The 20,157-nt window shown below is 43.6% G+C and overlaps 1 long non-coding RNA gene across 1 annotated transcript; it reads right to left on the minus strand.

Moving 5' to 3' along the window:
* Positions 1-1,005: 1,005 nt before the first annotated feature.
* On the minus strand, positions 1,006-3,712 carry LOC107967331 (uncharacterized). Its single transcript, XR_001707676.1, has 3 exons — positions 3,459-3,712; positions 2,934-3,098; positions 1,006-1,421 (listed from the first exon to the last, which is right to left on the minus strand). It is a non-coding gene; the product is annotated as an uncharacterized LOC107967331 (long non-coding RNA).
* Between the last annotated feature and the right edge of the window lie 16,445 nt (positions 3,713-20,157).

Here is a 20,157-nt window from a genome sequence, read left to right on the forward strand (position 1 = left end):
CCCTTTGCCCCAGAGGTGACCATAATCACTTTGTTGTATGTATTTTATGGTATTTATCTTCAGATGTCTACAGAACAGGTTTAGTCACCGTCTCCATTTATTGGTTTGACCCATCATCTCTGGACCAGCCTGACGAATGAGCAGTTAGCTTTTTAAAGTACTTCCTGTTCCCCTCTTCTACTCAATGTAGTATACCTCTTGCTTAAGTTAACATTAAATGTTTATCTTATTATGATTATGTGATTTTTATTCAATTGAGCCCATTGAAACCAAGATATGTTTCTTTTCTTGTACAACTTTTTGTTTCCCCTAAAGTTAGTAATCAGGTCTCTTTCTTTTTTAAAATTTGCTTACTATTCTAGATACCTAACAATAACTTTTCTTAGATCTTCTAAGAGCCTTTTAATATTTCCACACACCAAGAAATTCAGATAATCTACCTATTCCATTTTTTTCTCACTGATCATCCTCCTGGAACCCTCTGTCCTTCTCCTTTTTTAATTTTTTTTTATTTTTTTCTTGAGATGGAGTCTCTCTCTGTTGCCCAGGCTGGAGGGCTGTGGTGCGATCTCGGCTCACTGCAACCTCTGCCTCCCAGATTCAAGCAATTCTCCTGCCTCAGCTTCCCGAGTAGCTGGGATTACAGGCACCTGCCACCACACCCGGCTAATTTTTGTATTTTTTGGTAAAGACAGGGTTTCACTATGTTGGCTAGGCTAGTCTCGAACTCCTGATCTCAAGTGATCTGCCCACCTTGACCTCCCAAAGTGCTGGGATTACAGGTGTGAGCCACCATGCCAGGCCCTTCTCCTTCCATCTGGGCTGGTTTGCTTCCATTTTCCATCATCCTGGGAGTTTCCTCTGCCACTCTCCTGTGTTGGGATCCCCTGGTTCCCCAGGCCCCTCTTTCTTGGTTTTTTCCAAGAAAGTGGGAAGCAAACCTTTTGAGAAACTGCATGTCATTGCCTCTCGGCCTTTGGGCTAAGATCAAGTGGAGAAACTGCATGTCTAAAAATGTCTTTATTTCCCTTCAATACTCAATTGATAATTGAGCAGAATATGAAATTATAGGTGGGAATCATTTCCCTCAGGATTTTGATGCCTCGCTCTATTTTCTTCTAGCTTCTGATGTTTTTATTGAGCAGTCTGAGGCAATTCTGATTGCTGATCCTTTGTAAAAATCTTCTTTTTTATCTCTCGGGAAGCTTTTAGGATCTTTTCTTTATCCCTCTAGTTCTGAAATTTCACAATGATACGTAGGCCTGAGTGGGACCTTTTTTCCTTCATTGTTCTTGGCGCTCAATGGACCCTTTTATACTGGAAATTCAGATTCCGCACTTCTGGGGAAAGTTTTCTTATTACTTATTTTAATAGTTTTCTCCCCTCCATTTCTCTGTCTTCTCTTCCTGAAATAAGGCAGACTAAGGGGGAAGGGAGTAAGAGAAGATACTATTTTAGACAGAGTAGCCAGCAGTCTCTCTGATGAGGTGATATCTGAGCACAAACCCAAATCAGTATCCTCTCATCTCTGAGAAAAATTGTTAGACTTTTTCTCTCGTTCCTTGCTCTGATTCTTTTTCTTTTCCATTTCCTTTGTCCATCTTTTGTGGTCTCCCTCCTGTCGAGAGACTTCCCTCATGTGTCTAGTGATCCTTGGCTGAGTGTGCACATTCAGTGGGAGGCAAAACCTCACACTGTACCCCAAATATATACACAGTTATCATTTGTCAATTTAAACATTTTTTTAACTTGAGCAACAACAAAAAAGAGAGAGACACTGAAAGCTGATGGGAAGCTCTGAGTGGGTGCAGTTTGTCACCTGCAGATTTTTCTTTTTTTTTAGAGACGGGGTCTTGAGGTGGGAGGCAGGACTCGGCTCTGGAGGTGGGGCTCACATACCGGACCAAATTGAGGACTAACTAAAACAGGTCCAGAAGCAGCTTTCCATAAGACACGCCCACAAGGGTGCTATGTCAGTTTACTGTTCCCATGCAACACCCAGATGTTACCACCCCTTTCCAGGGCAATAACCCTGACCCTGCAATGACCACTCTCATCCTAGAATCTCTGCATAAACCACCCCTTAATTTGTATATAATTAAAAGTGGGTATAAACATGAGTGCCTCTGAGCTGCTACTCTGGGTATAAACTGCCTCTGAGCTGCTACTCTGGGCACACCGCTCTGCCAGCAGCGGTACCTCTGCTGCTGCTGTGCACGGCCACTTCAATAAAAGTTGCTGTCTAGGCCAGGCATGGTGGCTCATGCCTGTAATCCCAGCACCTTGGGAGGCCAAGGCAGGCGGATCACCTGAGGTTAGGAGTTCAAGACCAGCCTGGCCAACATGGCAAAACCCCATCTCTACTAAAAATACAAAAATTAGCCAGCCGTGGCGGCGAGTGCCTATAATCCCAGCTACTCAGGAGGCTGAGGCAGGAAAATCACTTAAACCCAGGAGGCAGAGGTTGCAGTGAGCCGAGATCGCACCATTGCACTCCAGCCTGAGTGACAAGAAACTTTGTCTCAAAAGAAAAAAAAAAAAAAAGTTGCCGTCTAACACCTCTGGCTTGCCCTTAAATTCTTTCCTGTGTGAAACTGAGAACCCTCCCAGGCTAAGGCCCAATTTGGGGGCTTGCCTGTCCTGCATTAGTCTCACTCCCACCCAGGCGGGAGTGCAGAGGCACTAACATGGCTCACTGCAGCCTTGAACTGCTGGGCTCAAGCGATCCTCCTGCCTCAGCCTCCCCAGTAGCTGGGACCACCAGCATGCACCACCATGCATGTTGTCTTTTTCACTGGGGAACTCCTTCCTGTGGAATTGCTTCCTTTCCCCAGAGAGGAATCTCCCAATCTTCCACCTGGGGGTGGTGAGGGGGTGTGCAACTCTGGAGAGAGTGGGAACATCATCACTCATTCATCTGGACTTGCACTTACCTCTCTTCACTCTGCCTTCAGTGATGTCCCGAAGTTCCTGGGCCTTTCTGGGATTCCACAGGGCAAGCTTGTTGGCTTTCGGTGAGCAGTTCCTTCTGCGGACCCTGCAGTTTCCGTCCCTACCATCCCATCTCCGGTCCATCGATGACCCCTTGCCCATTCTCTCTGTCCTCATGATTTCAGTGGGATTTAAAGACAGTGCGCAGGTTAAAATGTATCCAACCCACTATGTTTAACCAGCACATGAAATACTCTAAAACAAATTCTAGCAAACAGATGAGGCTAAGAAATTTTTTTTTCAAGAAAAAGAAAACCCTTGCAATCTATCCCTCCTGTCATGAAACCCCTGTACTTGACAATCATGGAATTTTATGGGTGAAGTGAACTCAGACATCATCAACGCCCACTAGCTCATTTTACAGATAGAGAAACTGAAACCCAGACTGCAGAAGTAACTTGCCCAGAGTCACAGAGCCAGTGAGTGGCAGACTAACGAGTCCGCAGTTCCCACTTGGAATCCTGTACCTCTCCACTCAGGCTTCCCAGAAGAGTCCCTCTGGCAGTAGAAAGATTTTCCTCTTGATGGGGCTTTCGAAGCAAATGCTTTTTTGCCCTCTGGGCCAGTCTGACCCGGATCAGTCCTATCTGGAGAAGAACCATGAGAATGAACTAGACACTGTTTCTCGGCAAGACCAGGAGTGTTCACGGCATATTAAACAAAGATCGTTTCTTAAAGGACAGAGTCAAGATAACAAATGTAACTTAAAATAAACCTGCAGTCAGATTACCAATTAACACCTAAGTGTATTTAAGCAGAAATAAATTTAATTGTCTAATTAATTTTTCACCAATTAAGTCCATTTTCACATGTTGCGTTTTACACTGCCTTGGCAATGAAAGTAATTGGATCCCTTTATAACCATTTTCCACTTCCTGGTTTGCTAAGTAGTTCAATGCTGTTGTCTATAGAAGATATAAATTGCCCCAAACTGGCCACATTGCAACTTTATGAAGTTCATAAAATACTTCTATTTGGAGGATGGGAGATGAGGAGAAGCTGCAAAGATGAAAATGACAATTTGTGGAATGGCAGAGTAGAAAGGGTGCCTGCGGTAGGCAGCCTCTAAGATGGTCCCCAATGATCCCTGCCTCCTGACGTTCACACCCTGGTGAAGTTCCCTCCCCTTAAGTGGGGCCTGGACCTAATGACTTCCTTCTAAGATGTAAAATACACGCTGGGGCTGGACGTGGTGGCACATACCTGTATCCAAGCACTTTGGGAGACTGAGGCGGGAGGATTGCTTGAACCCAGGAGTTCTACACCAGCCTGGGCAACATGGTGAGACCCCATCTCTACAAAAAAAAAAAAATACAGGATAGGGCACAGTAGCTCACACCTGTAATCCCAGCACTTTGGGAGGCCACGTCTGGCAGATCGCTTGAGAGCTCAGGAGGTTGAGACCAGCCTGAACAACATAGTGAAACCCCATCTCTACAAAAAATACAAAAAATTGGCCAGGCGAGGTGGTGCACACCTGTAGTTCCAGCTACTTGGGAGGCTGGGGTGGGAGGATCACCTGAGCCTGGGGAGGTCGAGGCTGCAATGAGCCATGATCGTGCCACTGCACTCCAGCGGGTGACAGAGCAAGACTGTGTCTCCAAAAATAATAAAATAAAATAAAATAACAAAAATTTTTTTAAAAATGTAATGAGTAAAATACAGCAAAATTGATGGGATATTACTTCCAAGATGGGTCATAAAAAGATTTCTAGCCTTACTGCTCTTGCTCACTCTCTCATTTTCTCCCTCTATCTCCCCACCCCCTCTCTCTTTCGCTCTCTCTGATCATTCAGTCTGGGTAAAACTATGTCTTGAGCAGCCCTAGAGAGAAGCCCAAGTGCAAAGGAACTGAAGTTTCCTGCCCAAAGCCATGTGAGTGTGCCTGGAAAAGGAACCTCCTGCCCTAGTCAAGCCTCCAGAGACTGCAGTCCCAGCTAGGCCACCCCAAACTGCTGATCTTCATCAACTCTGTGATGTAATGATAAATACTTACTGCTTTAAGCTTCTACGTTTGGGGATGATTTAGTATACAGCAATTGTGGGGAGACCTAGGTATGAATCCTGACTTTTCCACTTCCTTGCAAAATCACTTTGTATGAGTCCCTTAACCTCTCGTTATTTATTTATTTATAACAGAGTCTCGCTCTGTCACCCAGGCTGGAGTGCAATGGTGCGATCTCTGCTCACCGCAACCTCCGGCTCCCAGGTTCAAGTGATTCTCCTGCCTCAGCCTCCCAAGTAGCTGGGATTACAGGCACTCGCCATCATACCCAGCTAATTTTTGTATTTTTAGTAGAGACTGGGTTTCACCTTGTTGGTCAGGCTGGTCTCGATCTCCTGACCTCAGGTAATCCACCCGCCTCAGTCTCCCAAAGTGCTGGGATTACAGGTGTGAGCCACTGTACCCAGCCCCTTAATCTCTCTTAATTACTCCTGTTTCCTCATCTGTAAAATGGGGATAATAACCATACCTAACCCCACAGAGTTCCATGGGCTTCAAGAAGGAAACTAGCTTTAAATGGTCGTTAGGCATTAGATATTTTTATCTACACTATCTCATTTTTTTCATATTTCAAAGGAAAAAAGAATACATGGAAAGTGTCTAGTAAATTGGAGCACCATGCTAGTATTCTTAGAGCCAATTCATTCTATGATTTATTAAAACATTGTTTAACCAAATATCAATCTTGGATCAACTTTAAATAAACCATATGTCTTTAAGAACCGATGGGTTTTAATTAGTTTCTTAATTAGCATGTGAGAAGTTTGCAAATCTATTGGGTTTGCTATCAAAATCAGAAGAATAACCTTTATATGATTCTCACATGAGGAGCCAGGGCCGAGGCACCCAGGACCCTCAAGTTAATATGACCCAAGCTCAACTCTCTCTGATAAGCCCCTAATCAGGAAGGCTGAGCCTTATTAACAACACCACTCTCCTCCTGCTCCACCAACCTGGGAACCTCCAAGTCATCCCCCCAGAATCCTCTCCTTCCACTCTTTACCCCCACTCTTGTCATCAAATCCTGTGATTCTAATTCAGGGACATTTTTTCCCCACCACCACCCTGCCACTGTTTTAGTTCAGACTAATTGCCTTCACATTTAATCATTAATCAAGTATCTATTGACAGTGCGTGATGCTTCAGAAGTTGGGCTCTGCAGGCCAGGTGCGGTGGCTCATGCCTGTAATCCCAGCACTTTGGGAGGCCGAGGCAGGCGGATCACGAGGTCAGGAGATCAAGACCATCCTAGCTAACACAGCGAAACCCTGTCTCTACTAAAAATACAAAAAAAATTTAGCAGGGTGTGGTGGCAGGCGCCTGTAGTCCCAGCTACTCGGGAGGCTGAGGCAGGAGAATGGCATGAACCCGGGAGGCGGAGTTTGCAGTGAGCTGAGATTGCACCACTGCACTCCAGCCTGGGTGACAGAGCGAGACTCCATCTCAAAACAAAACAAAAGAAAGTGAGCTCTGCATGGGAATACAGTAGTTAATCAGGCCCCCTGTCTTCAAGGAACTAACACGTTTCCTCATTCAGTTTTGCAAAATTCAGCTGAACTAGATTGATAGTTATGAGTAGGCTGCCTTGGGCTAAGTCTTGGCCTTTCCACTTACTGTGTGTCCTTGGACAAGTTACCTAAAGTCTCTGTACTTCGGTTTTGTCACTTGCAAAACTGGGATAATAATAGTACCTATGTCACAAGGATTAAGAGAGTTAAAATATGTTTAAATGCTTAGAATAGTGTCTGGCAATCAAAAAATGTTAGCCATTGCTATTTTTGGACCATAACCTGTTTTCTCTCTGTAGGCCAAACCATCCCTTCCAGAGGCGCCTGACTCTTCTTCCTAAAGAACCATTTAGCCATGTCATTTCCCTAACAAACGTCACTAACGTATGTCTTAGCATGGCCCATCTGTCTCTGGCCCTAGGCCTCCACCCTAACCCCATCCTTTCCCCAACACTCCACTGAATGTGTCTCACCCTTGCCAAAACATGCCACTCTGAGCCTAATCATGTGTCTTTGTGCCAAGACAAATGAGGCATTAAAGAGAAGACAGACTTGTGGCCGGGCGCAGTGGCTCACGCCTGTAATCCCAGCACTTTGGGAGGCCGAGGCGGGCGGATCACGAGGTCAGGAAATCAAGACCAACCTGGTTAACGCGGTGAAACCCCGTCTCTACCAAAAATACAAAAAATTAGCCAGACGCGGTAGCGGGCGCCTGTAGTCCCAGCTACTAGGGAGGCTGAGGCAAGAGAGTGGCGTGAACCCGGGAGGCGGAGCTTGCAGTGAGCCGAGATAGTGCCACTGCAGTCCGGCCTGGGCGAAAGAGCGAGACTCTGTCTCAAAAAAAAAAAAAAAGAGAGAAGACAGACTTGTTCAAGGGATGACAAGACAGAGCCCAAGATGGCGGCTGGACGCTCCCCTTCTCTTTCAGGCTCTGTAAGGAGTGGCTACTGCAAGAGACAAAACAGGCTGGGACTTCACTACTCTATGGCAATGGGTAGCACAGGTCTTAAAATGGCGGAAATGTTTGCTACCAGGAAATATCAGATGGGAAGAAAAGGAATTAGACCTTGTTCTTATCTTGCTTGGGAGCATAGAACTGCCCCTGCTGTCATCAGGGAAAGAGAAGAAAGGAAGAAAGAAAGAGCTTGAGCTTCAGAGTAAGTGAGACCTGTGTCCAAATCCTGGCTCTACCTCTAGCTAAACAAGCACTGTAACCTCAGTTTCTTTGGCTAGAAAATGGGACTAAGAACGGTTACTTTGTGGAGTTGATGTGAGAATTGGATGAGAAAACTTATGTGAAACGTACGCAGCACACCACAGGCTCCAGATAAGATATTACCTTCCCATTTTCTCATGCCCTGTTGTCCATGCTGTTGAAATATCCCAGCTAACCTCATCCTGTCTGCCTGGTGAACTCCTACTTGATCTTCAAGTCCTAGTTCAATGTCACTTGCCAGAGGAGCCTTTCCTGGCTTTCTGGGGCATAGTTTGTCACTCCTGCCACTATCTCCTCCTGGACTGGGAACTCCTGCAGAGCAGGAATAACAACTGAAACAACCTTTGCATCCTCAGAGCCTAGCATCATTCAAAAATAAATATCTGGGCTGGGTGCAGTGGCTCACGCCTGTAATCCCAGCACTTTGGGAGGCTGAGGCAGGAGGATCACTTGAGCCCAGAAGTTCAAGACCAGCCTGGGCGACATAGTGAGACCCTGTCTCTAAAATAAATAAATGGGCCGGGTATGGTGGCTCACGCTTGTAATCCCAGCACTTTTGGAGGCCAAGACGGATGGATCACTTGAGGTCAGGAATTCAAGACTAGCCTGGCCAACATGGCGAAACCCTGTCTCTACTAAACAAAAAGTAGCTGGTTGTGGTGGTGTGTGCCTGTAATCCCAGCTACTCAGGAGGCTAAGCCAAGAGAATTGCTTAAACCCAGGAGGTGGAGGTTGCAGTGAGCCGAGATCGCGCCACTGCACTCCAGCCTGGGCAACAGAGCAAGACTCCATCCCCCAAAAAATAAAAAATAAAAATAATTAAAAATAAATAATATAAAATAAATAAAAATTAAAAAAAGAAAAAATAAATATCTGTTGGGTAGCGTCCTATGATTTCCATGTAAAAATAAAGGATTCTTAAGTGCTTTAAAATATTTCTTATTACAGCATTATTTGTAATAGAGAAACTTTGGAAGCAACATAAATGTCTAATAATGAGGGGTTAAGTAAATTGTGGTTTATCCTCATAATGTAATGTATGCTGCCATGAAAATCACGTTATAGAAATGTGCTGTTGGCATTTCTCAGTATACATTATGGGGAAAGAAGCAGGTTTCAACGCAGTACTATGTACAGAATGATCCTGTTTTGTGATAAAAATATAAATGTTTATGTATGCATAACAAGGTCTGGAAGGACCCAGTGGTTGTCTCTGGGTGGGTGGAATTTGCATGTTTCTTTTCCTTCCTTATGCTTATATGTATTTTGTGATTTTTCTATAATGAGCATAAATTACTTTTGTAGTAAGAAAAAAAAAATTTTAACTACCAAAAATTGTTTTTCTGATTGTAATGCATTTTCATTGTAGAAAATTTGAAAACTATGAAAACTATAAAAAATAAAAGATAATTATGCATGTTGTTCCACCTAGAGAGCCTGTTAACATTTTAGTATAATTCTTTCTAGTCTTTTTTTTAAAAAAAGCATGTATGAATTTTTTAAACTACTTGAGATCAAACTGATCTATAGCTTAAGATCCTGCAATTTTTTATTACATTGTGAATATTTTCCAAAGCTATTACAAATTGTAAATATTAGATGTCTCACAAAGGACTGGAAAAATCAGCTATCCTGGGGAGAAAAAAATAGAAGAATCAAAAAGAGGGTTCATGGCCTCCCAAATACAGCACAAGACATTTTAACGTCTTCTCTAGCCCTAGAGAGGGCTTATATTGTATAAAACACTTTAAAATATTCCATATTAGCAATTTTAATGGTAAATTTTTTGAAAGGGCTTTTTATAATTTTGCTATTGAATTTGGCTAAACATACTCATTTAATTTACAACTGGCAAACAACTCACTGAATTTACAATTGGCTATAATTTCTCAGTGATTATTGTGCCTATTTGGGAACTCGGGGAAAATTGAGAAAAATCCAACCTACGAATTGTTTTCAAATATAAAGAAACACAACATTTAACAATTAATGCAATTAACACAATGTTACATTGTATAGATTTTTAATTAAACTTTTTTATTTTTACAGTTTTCATAGTTTGGAACCAATAACTCTTTTCAGATCTAGGACTTGGGCTGTGTCTCCCCTGACTCGTGGAGAGAACATCCTGCTTTCACTACAGGGCAGCCATGGCAGAAAACACCAGAAACTTCCAGCAGGGGTGGGAGCCACTTCAAAGGCTAGCAATAAGGAAAGCCAATTTATTCAGCAGAGTTGGTTTTTCTGTGCCAACCTCCAAATAGAAAGTGGGAAGGTTTGGACAGGGAATTCCTGCTCCAGAAAGTTTTCGCTTCTCAAGTACAGAAGTAAAACTGGGGAGAAGGAGGGAGAGGCAGAAAAGGAAAAACAGGAAGGAGAAAGGAGAGAAAAGGCTAGAGAAGGAAGGAAGGAAAGGAAGCAGGGAAGCTACCTATCATTCATTCATTGCTTATTATGTACCAGGCACTAAAGCTAAGAACTATACACGTTGTATCTCTTTCAGCACTCACTAGAACCCTATGAGAGGAGACTGTTGTCACTCCTATTTTACAGATAAGGCTCCAGAGGATCAGAAAGGTTAAGTCATTGGCCTAGGGTCACACAGCTTAAAAGCGACAGAGCTGGCCCAAGGCTGTCCAACACCAGGACCACTACATTAACCCTTATATCATACGGCCTCCCCAAACATGCTTGCCCTGTCTGTCCCGCCTCCTAGTCCCAGAATAACAGAATTTAAAGCTGGAGGAGACCTTTGACATCAGCTTTCAGTCTCTACCTTAACTGAAGCAGGCTCACAGGAAGAACTTTGTCCCCTGTCTGCATCCTGCTGAACAACGCACTTCCACCCTGTCTCACGTCCTTACATCCCCAGGGCCACTGTGCCTGGCCCAGAAAATGTGCTTAGTAGGTGTTTGCTGAATTAATGAATTAAATAAATCTCTCGTTTTGCTGAGAAGGAAGGCCAGAGAAGGAAATATGGGGACCACACACCGGGGGTAACTTGCTTAAGGTCATCAACAAAGTAGCAATGACAGACTTTAGTTTAGAATCTGGGCCAATGCTTGTTTCACCTGAATTCGCACTGTTTCACCTGAATTTGCATAGGGTTTTCACCTTACATTATCTCATTTGGTCCTCATAACCACCACGTGATTATTACCATATGTCATCCAACCTAAGGCCATCAATGGGACATACCACTGTTTTCTTCAACAATAGGAAAGAGAAAAACACTGCCAGATATCGCTGGGAGACACCATCAATTGTAAGAGGCATCCCTACCAAGTGGGAAAAAAAAACGTGTGGTGTTATCCACATTTTGCAGATGTGGGAACAAAGGCTCTCAGAAATGAAGAGGCGTGTCCCAGACATAAAGCAATTAAGAGTCAGACGTGTGTGATTCAAGCTAGTCCTGGGCTCCCTCAAAAACTGTACCTTAAGGCCGGGCGCGGTGGCTCACGCTTGTAATCCCAGCACTTTGGGAGGCCGAGGCGGGCGGATCACGAGGTCAGGAGATCGAGACCATCCTGGCTAACACGGTGAAACCCCGTCTCTACTAAAAATACAAAAAAATTAGCCGGGCGTGATGGTGGGCGCCTGTAGTCCCAGCTACTTGGGAGGCTGAGGCAGGAGAATGGCGTGAACCCGGGAGGCGGAGCTTGCAGTGAGCCGAGATTGCGCCACTGCACTCCCGCCTGGGCCACAGAGTGAGACTCCGTCTCAAAACAAAAACAAAAACAAAAACAAAAACAAAACTGTACCTTAAGCCGGGCGCAGTGGCTCACGCCTGTAATCCCAGCACTTTGGGAGGCTGAGGCGGGTGGATCACCTGAGGTCGGGAATTCAAGACCAGCCTGACCAACATGGAGAAACCCCGTCTTTACTAAAAATACAAAATTAGCCGGGGTGGTGGTGCATGCCTGTAATCCCAGGTACTCGGGAGGCTGAGGCAGGAGAATCAATTGAACCCGGGAGGCGGAGGTTGCAGTGAGCCGAGATCGCACCATTGCACTCCAGCCTGGGCAACAAGAGAAAAACTCTGTCTCAAAAAAAAAAAAAAAAAAAAAAAAAAAAAAAAAAAAAAAAACTGTACCTTAAGGCACTGTGATCTGATGCCTTTTTGTTGTTGTTTGAGACAGGATCTTGCTGTGTCACCCAGGCTGGAGTTCAGTGGTGCTATCTCAGCCCATTGCAGCCTCGACCTCCCAGGCTCAAGTGATCCTCTTACCTCAGCCTCCTGCGTAGCTGTGACTATAGGCATGCACCACCACGCCCAGCTAATTTTTGTATTTTTGGTAGAGATGGGGTCACGCCGTGTTGCCCAGCCTGGTCTGGAACTCCTGAGCTCAAGCAATCTGCCCACCTCGGCCTCTCAAAGTGCTGGAATTATAGGCATGGGCCAGTATGCCTGGCTTGATGGTTTGTTTTTTTAAAAAAATTATTGGCCGGGCGTGGTGCAGTGAGGGAAGATTGCACCACTGCACTCCAGCCTGGGTGACGGAGTGAGACCCTGCCTCAAAGAAAAAAAAAATTATTGTTCTGCTTCTTAAATGATCATCCTACAGGATGATAAACACCATGTCTGAGAGCGAGGTCCGTGGTCTCCACTTCACAGCCGTTTTCCGAGTACCTTGCACAATGTCAGGAACAGAGCAAGCCTCAAAACAATATCTAAGAAATGTACAGGAAAGAGTGGGGAGGTCACACCATGAGGCACCTTATAGATCCGAAAAACATGGGCCTGAGTTAGAAGTCACCGACTGTGGGCCCAGCATGGTGGCTCACGCCTGTAATCCCAGCATTCTGGGAGGCCAAGGCAGGCAGATCACCTGAGGTCAGGAGTTTGAGAACAGCCTGGCCAATATGGCAAAACCCTGTCTCTACTAAAAATACAAAAAAATTAGCTGGGCGTGGTGGCGCGCATCTGTAGTCCCAGCTACTTGGGAGGCTGAGGCAGGAGAATCGCTTGGACCTGGGAGGTGGAGGTTGCAGTGAGCCAATATCACACCATTGCACTCCAGCCTGGGCAACAGATCGAGACGCCATCTCAATTAAAAGGAAAAAAAAAGTCATCAACTGTGGATGTTTCCATGTTGCTGACACCAGGCGAGGTAAAGGTAAGTGCAGAATGGGCCGTGTATTTAATCCCACCCTGGCCAGCTACTAGCTATGTGACTTCAGAGGAGTATTGTAACTCTTTGAGTCTCTGTTTCCTGCCAGTAAACTGAGGATAATGCAGTACTCCCTATCTCATGGGACTGTGAGAATTAAACGAGAATGTAAAAGCTAAGAGCTTGGCACATGGCAAACACTCAATCACAGCTAAAGCCAGGTAGAGGAGAAATGTTTGTCTTCCATCATCGCAAACGAAACCAAACTGGCTGGGCATTGGGGGATTTTGTGATCCAGAGCCCTCAGTCTCAGACTGGTCATAGAAACAGGCTGTCCTGCAGCAGAAGACTCCATTCCCACCCCTATCACTAGCAGCTTTCTAAAGATCAAATACACAAGAAATGACAGTTGGGAAATAACCATACACACCAATCTAATTAATAGAATCATAAACATTTACCTCGATCCACCTAGGCAAAAATGTTTAAAACTCTGGATAGAATAGATGATTTTCTAGGGAAATAGAAAATATTACAACTAATTCCAAAAGAGTTTTTTAAAACACACGCACCAAAAAAGAAACCTACCAAATACTGTAGAATAAATTGAGAATATTTTCAAAGAGCGATACCCAAAAAAAGTGTCAGGTCCAGATGGTTTCATGGGTGAATTCTACCTGCTATTTAAATTGTTCCAGAGCAAAGAGAAAGCAGGAAAATTTCCAAATTCTTTTTATGAAGCCAGCACAACACTGTATGAAACCTGACAAAGAGAGCACCATAGAAAAAAAGGCTCAGTAAATCTGTAAATGCTGGAAGCATTTCCCAGAGTCAAGAGCAAAATGAGAATTTCTACTCACACCACTAACAATGTTAAACGTAACATTATTCTGGAAGTGCTGGCCTATACTGTACAGTGAGACAACCAAAAGAAGCAAGATGCAGGAAAACAGGAAAGGAGAAAGACAAATTATCATCTTTAGATGATATGACTGTAAACCTCTAACTCAAGGTAATTCAGGAATTCACAATGAAATAATTAGATGTCAATTATCAATAAAATAAGATGACTGTTTATATGACTGATATACAAAAGTTAGTAGCTTTCTTACATGCAATCAACCAGTTAGGAAATATTTTAAAAGTTTCCATTCATATGAGTGATGACACAAAACACAACCAATACAAATGTGCTAAATGGGCCGGGCACAGTGGCTCACGCCTGTAATCCCAGCACTTTGGGAGGCCGAGGCAGGTAGATCACCTGAGGTCAGGAGTTCGAGACCAGCCTGACCAACATGGTGAAACCCCATTCCTACTAAAAACACGAAAATTAGCTGGACATGGTGGTGGGTGCCTGTAATCCCAGCTACTGGGGAGGCTGAGGCAGGAGAATCAATCGCTTTAACCCAGGAGGTGGAGGTTGCAGTGAGCAAAGATCACGCCACTGCACTCCAGCCTGGGCGACAGAGCGAAACTCCATCTCAAAAAAAAAAAAAAAAAAGATGTGCTAAATGTATAAGAGGAGTGTCTTAGCAGGAGGATCGCTTGAGCCCAGGAGTTAGAGGCTGCAGTGAGCTATGATCGCGACACTGCACTTCAGCCTGGGTGACAGAGCAAGACCCTGTCTCTAAAAAAAAAAGTGGGGGGAAGAAGAATGCCTTTGAATGCTGCTGAGGGACTTGATAGTCCGAATAAATGGAAAGACATATCCTGGTTCTGAATAGGAAGATGTGCTATTGTAAAGATGTCGGTTTCACAAATCATGGTATTTACAATGATTCCAATTTTTAAAACATGCTAAACGAATTGCTTTTGGAACCAGATAGGCTGATTCTAAAGTTCACGTGGAAAAATAAGCATGCAAGAATAGCCAGGAAAAAAATATGGGGGTGGGGAGGGAAAGACAGTGAGGATAGACTACCTACTGAACATTGAAACATACTGTAGTTTCTTAGATATGATACCAAAACCATAAACAACAAAAGAAAAAAATAGATAAATTGAATTTCATCAAAGTTAAAAACTCTTGTGCCTCAAAGGATACCATCGAGAAAGTGAAAACACATACTCATAAAATGGGAGAAAATATTTCCAAGTCCTATATCTGATAAGGAGCTACTATTCAGAATATAAAAAGAACTCTTATAATTTAGCCACAAAAAGACAACCCACTTTTAAAATGGGCAAAGAGTTTGAATAGACTTTTGTCTAAGTAAGGTATACAAATGGCAATAAGCACAGGAAAAAAATGCTCCACATCATTAGTCATTAGAAAATACCCATCAAAACTACAATGAGATACCACTTCACACCTATAAGGAGGCTAGAATCAAAGGGACAAACATTCCCAAGTGTTGGGGAGGATATGGAGAAACTGAAACCCTCATGCATTGCTGTTAAGAATGTAAAACAGCCAGGGGCACGGTGGCTGACACCTGTAATCCCAGCGCTTTGGGACACTGAAGTGGGTGGATCACCTGAGGTCATGAGTTCAAGACCAGCCTGGGCAACATGGTGAACCCCTATCTCTACTAAAAATACAAAAATTAGCAAGGCATGGTGATGCGTGCCTGTAATCCCAGCTACTCAAGAGGCCGAGGCACGAGAATTGCTTGAACCTGGGAGGTGGGGGTTGCAGTGAGCTATGATCATGCCACCGTACTCCAGCCTGGGCAACAGAGCGAGACTCTGTCTCAAAAAAAAGGCAAAAAGAAAAACAGCCAAGGGCGTGGTGGCTCACGCTTGTAATCCCAACACTTTGGGAGAATGAAGTAGGCAGATTGCTTGAGCCCAGGAGTTTGAGACCACCTTGGGCAACATAACGAAACCCATCTCTACAAAAAAAATATTTTAAATAGCCTGGCGTGGTGGCAGGTGCCTGTAGTCCCAGCTACCCAGGAGGCTGAGGTGGGAGGCTCAAAGCAGTGAGGCATGATCACACCACTCCAGCCTGGGTGACAGAGCAAGATCTTGTCTCAAAAACAAAAAAGAAAAAGAGAATGTAAAACATGCACTACTTTGGAAAACAGTCTGGCATTTGTTGGTTCTTCAAAATGTTAAACATAGAGGATAGGTGTGGTGGCTCACACCTATAATCTCAGTGCTTTTAGGAGGCCGAGGCAGGCAGATCACTTGGGGTCAGGAATTCGAGATCAGCCTGGTCAACGTGGTGAAACCCCATCTCTACTAAAAATACAAAAATTACCTAGGTATGGTGGCACACGGCTGTAATCCCAGCTACTCAGCAGGCTGAGGCATGAAAATCGCTTGAACCCAGGAGGCAGAAGTTGCAGTGAACCAAGATTGCACCACTGCACTCCAGCCTGGGTGACAGAGGTAGACTCTGTCTCAAAAAAAAAAAAAAAGAGTCATTATATGACCCAGTAATTTTATATGCATATATGTATACATATAAATATGTATGTGTGTGTAGATAGATAGATAGATATTCTCCAAGAGATTTGAAAATATATGGTCCACACAAAAAATGTACATTAATGTTCAACAGCAGCATGAGTCACAATAGCGAAAAAGTGGAAACAACCCCGATGTCCATCAGTTGATAAATGGAGAGGCAAAATGTGGTATAACATGGTAGGATCTATACAATGGAATATCAAGTAGCAATAAGAAGGAATGAAGTACTGACTCATGCTACCACATGGATGAGCCCTGAAAATATTACACTAAGTCAAAGAAGCCAGTCACAAAAAGCCACGTGTGGTATGATTCCCCCCCCTTTTTTTTTTTTTTTTTGAGACGGAGTCTCGCTCTGTCGCCCAGGCTGGAGTGCAGTGGCGCGATCTCGGCTCACTGCAAGCTCCGCCTCCCGGGTTCACGCCACTCTCCTGCCTCAGCCTCCCGAGTAGCTGGGACCACAGGCGCTCGCCACGACACCCGGCTAATTTTTTGTATTTTTTAGTAGAGACAGGTTTTCACCGTGTTAGCCAGGATGGTCTCGATCTCCTGACCTTGTGCTCCCAAAGTGCTGGGGTTAAAGGCGTGAGCCACCGCGCCCGGCTGATTCTCCTTTTACCAAATACCCAGAAAAGGCAAATCTGTAGAAACCAAAAGTAGAATCGTGGGTGCCAGGGGCTGTGGAGGGAATGGGAAGTGACTGCTAATGGGTATCGCGTTTTTATATGAGATGATGAAAATGTTGTGAAATTAGATCGTGGTAATAGTTACGCAACTTTGTGAATATACTGAAAAACACTGAATCGTATACTTAAAGGGGTGAATTTTATATTTTATAATATGTGGATTATATCCCAATAAAGCTGGGGGTTTTTTTTGTTTTTGTTTTTGTTTTTGTTTTTGTTTTTTTTGAGACGGAGTCTCGCTCTGTCGCCAGGCTGGAGCGCAGTGGTGCGATCTTGGCTCACTGCAATCTCTGACTCCCAGGTTCAAGAGATTCTCCTGCCTCAGCCTCCTGAGTAGCTGGGATTACAGGCACATGCCACCACGCCCAGCTAATTTTTGTATTTTTAGTAGAGACGGGGTTTCACCATGTTGGCCAGGATGGTCTCGATTTCTTGACCTCGTGATCTGCCCGTCTTGGCCTCCCAAAGTGCTGGGATTACAGGCGTGAGCCTCCGCTCCCGGCTAATAAAGCTGTTATTTTTTAAGACATAATATAAAACTTTGGTAAGCAAAGCAGCACAAAAGACCAGAATAGATGCAATTACTGACCAGAATTTTGTACATAACAAAAGTGGCATTTCAAGTAAGAGGAAAGATTTATTATTCTGAAAATTATATCGAAACATTCCTTGATAAGTTATCCATGGGGGAAGGTGGTATTTGGAACCTTAATCTGCTCCTTTCAGATGAATGAAGGACTTAAATGTAAAAAGTAAAACTATAAAAATGCTAGGATAAACAGGTGAGTTTTATAAAATCTCAGAGTGGGAAAGACAAAACACAAAGAACCCCAAAGAAAAAAAAATGCATAAATTTGACTTATAAATGTTTCAAATTTCTACATGGAAAAAAAAGACAAATAGCAAACTGAAAAAAATTATAAAAATATGACCTCATTTTTACAAACTTTCAGTTTCCTTATTATATAAAAATGCTGCATGTATCCCTAAGAAAAAACAAACCAAAAGAAAAATAAACCTAAACAGACCATTTCTAGAAATAAAAATAAAAATATGAAAAGATGTCCAACTTCATTCATAATTAATGCTTATTAAAACAACAACTAGATACCATTTTTCATCTATCAGATTGGCCGAAATAAAACAAGTCTGCTAAAAAAGTGCATGTTCAAAAATGTGAAAAAAAGGGCTGGGCGTGGTGGCTTACGCCTATAATCCCAGCACTTTGGGAGGCCAAGGCAGGCGGATCACTTGAGGTCAGGAGTTCAAGACCATCTGGCCAACATGGCGAAACCCCGTCTCTACCAAAGATACAAAAATTAGCTGGGCGTGGAGGTGCACACCTGTAATCCCAGCTACTTGGGAGTCTGAGGCAGAAGAATCGCTGGAACCCGGGAGGCAGAGGTTGCAGTGAGCTGAGATTGTGCCACAGCACTCCAGCCTGGGTGACAAAGCAAGACTCCATCTCAAAAAAAAAAAAGAAAAAAGAAAAAAGAAAAGAAAAGTGAAGAGAAAAAAAACTGGCCCCACTGTTGAAAATTTAGGTCCACACAAAAATCTGCATGGAGATGTTCATAGCAGCTATATTCATCATTGCTTAATCCTGGAAACAACCAAGATGTCTTTCAGTAGGTTACTGGATTAAAAAACTGTGGTCATCCAGACAATGGAATATTATTCAGTGCTAAAAAGAAACGAACTAACAAGCCACAAAAAGACAGAGTAACCTTAAATGCACATTGATAAGTGAAAGAAGCCTATCTTTTTTTTTGAGACGGAGTCTCGCTGTCGCCCAGACTGGGGTGCAGTGGCACAATCTCGGCTCACTGCAAGCTCCGCCGCCCAGGTTCGTGCCATTCTCCTGCCTCAGCCTCCGGAGTAGCTGGGACTACAGGCTCCCGCCACCGCGCCCGGCTAATTTTTTGTATTTTTTAGTAGAGACGGGGTTTCACCGTGTTAGCCAGGATGGTCTCGATATCCTGACCTTGTGATCCGCCCGCCTCGGCCTCCCAAAGTGCTGGGATTACAGGCGTGAGCCACGGCGCCCGGCTTAAAAAAAAAAAAAAAGCTATATTCTGTATAATTCCAAATATATGACATTGTGGAAAAGACAAAAGTATGAAGACAATAAAAAAAAATCTGTTATTGGCAGGGAGCGAAGCACACGCCTGTAATCCCAGCACTTTGGAAGGCCAAGGCGGGCGGATCACGAGGTCAAGAGATCGAGACCATCCTGGCCAACATCGTGAAACCCTGTCTCTACTAAAAATACAAAAATTAGCTGGGCATGGTGGAGCATGCCTGTAGTCCTAGCTACTCGGGAGGCTAAGGCAGGAGAATCACTTGAACCCGGGGGGCAGAGGTTGCAGTGAGCGGAGATTGCGCCACTGTACTCCAGCCTGGTGACAGAGCAAGACTCCATCCCCCCGCCCCAAAAAAAATCTGTTATTGTCAGGGGTTGCAGTGGGGAGAGAGGGAGGAATAAATAGTTGGAACAGGAGATTTTTAGGACAGTGAAACTATTCTGTATGATACTGTAATGGTAGATACATGCCTTTTATACATTTGTCAAAACCCACAGAATGTACACCACTGAGAAACAGCCTTAATGTAAGCTATGAACTTCTGTTAATCACAATGTATCAGCATTGGTTCATCAATTATAGCAAATGTACCACACTAATAAAAGATGTAAATAATTGAGGAAACTATAGGGGGGAGGGGGAGGTGTACAGGAACTCTCTGTACTTTCTGATCAATTTTCTGTTAACATAAAACTGCTAAAAAAAAAAAAAGGTGGGGGCGGGGAGCAAGGGGAGGAGGAGCATTAGGAGAAATATCTAATTCACGCTGGGCTTAAAACCTAGATGACGGGTTAATAGGGGCAGCAAACCACCATGGCACACGTATACCTATGTAACAAACCTGCGTATTCTGCACATGCATCCTGGAACTTAAAGAAGATTAAAAACAAAATACAATAAATAAAATAAAATAAATAAAAGTTCCAATAAAGCACATTTTAAAAACAAAAAAAATAAAAATAATAAAGACTACTGATTAAAACCAAAAAAATGGTATTATATATTGGTGGTAGTTGTGTAAATTGCTACAACCTCATTTCATTGGAGCAAGATTTGACAATACCTACCTACCAAAAAAATTTTTTTACAGTGTCACTCTCAGTATACCAAACATTTTTAAAAAACACACTTTTTTT

The sequence above is a fragment of the Pan troglodytes genome, chromosome 9 (genome assembly GCF_028858775.2).
Source record: "Pan troglodytes isolate AG18354 chromosome 9, NHGRI_mPanTro3-v2.0_pri, whole genome shotgun sequence".
Classification (NCBI taxonomy): Eukaryota; Metazoa; Chordata; class Mammalia; order Primates; family Hominidae; genus Pan; species Pan troglodytes.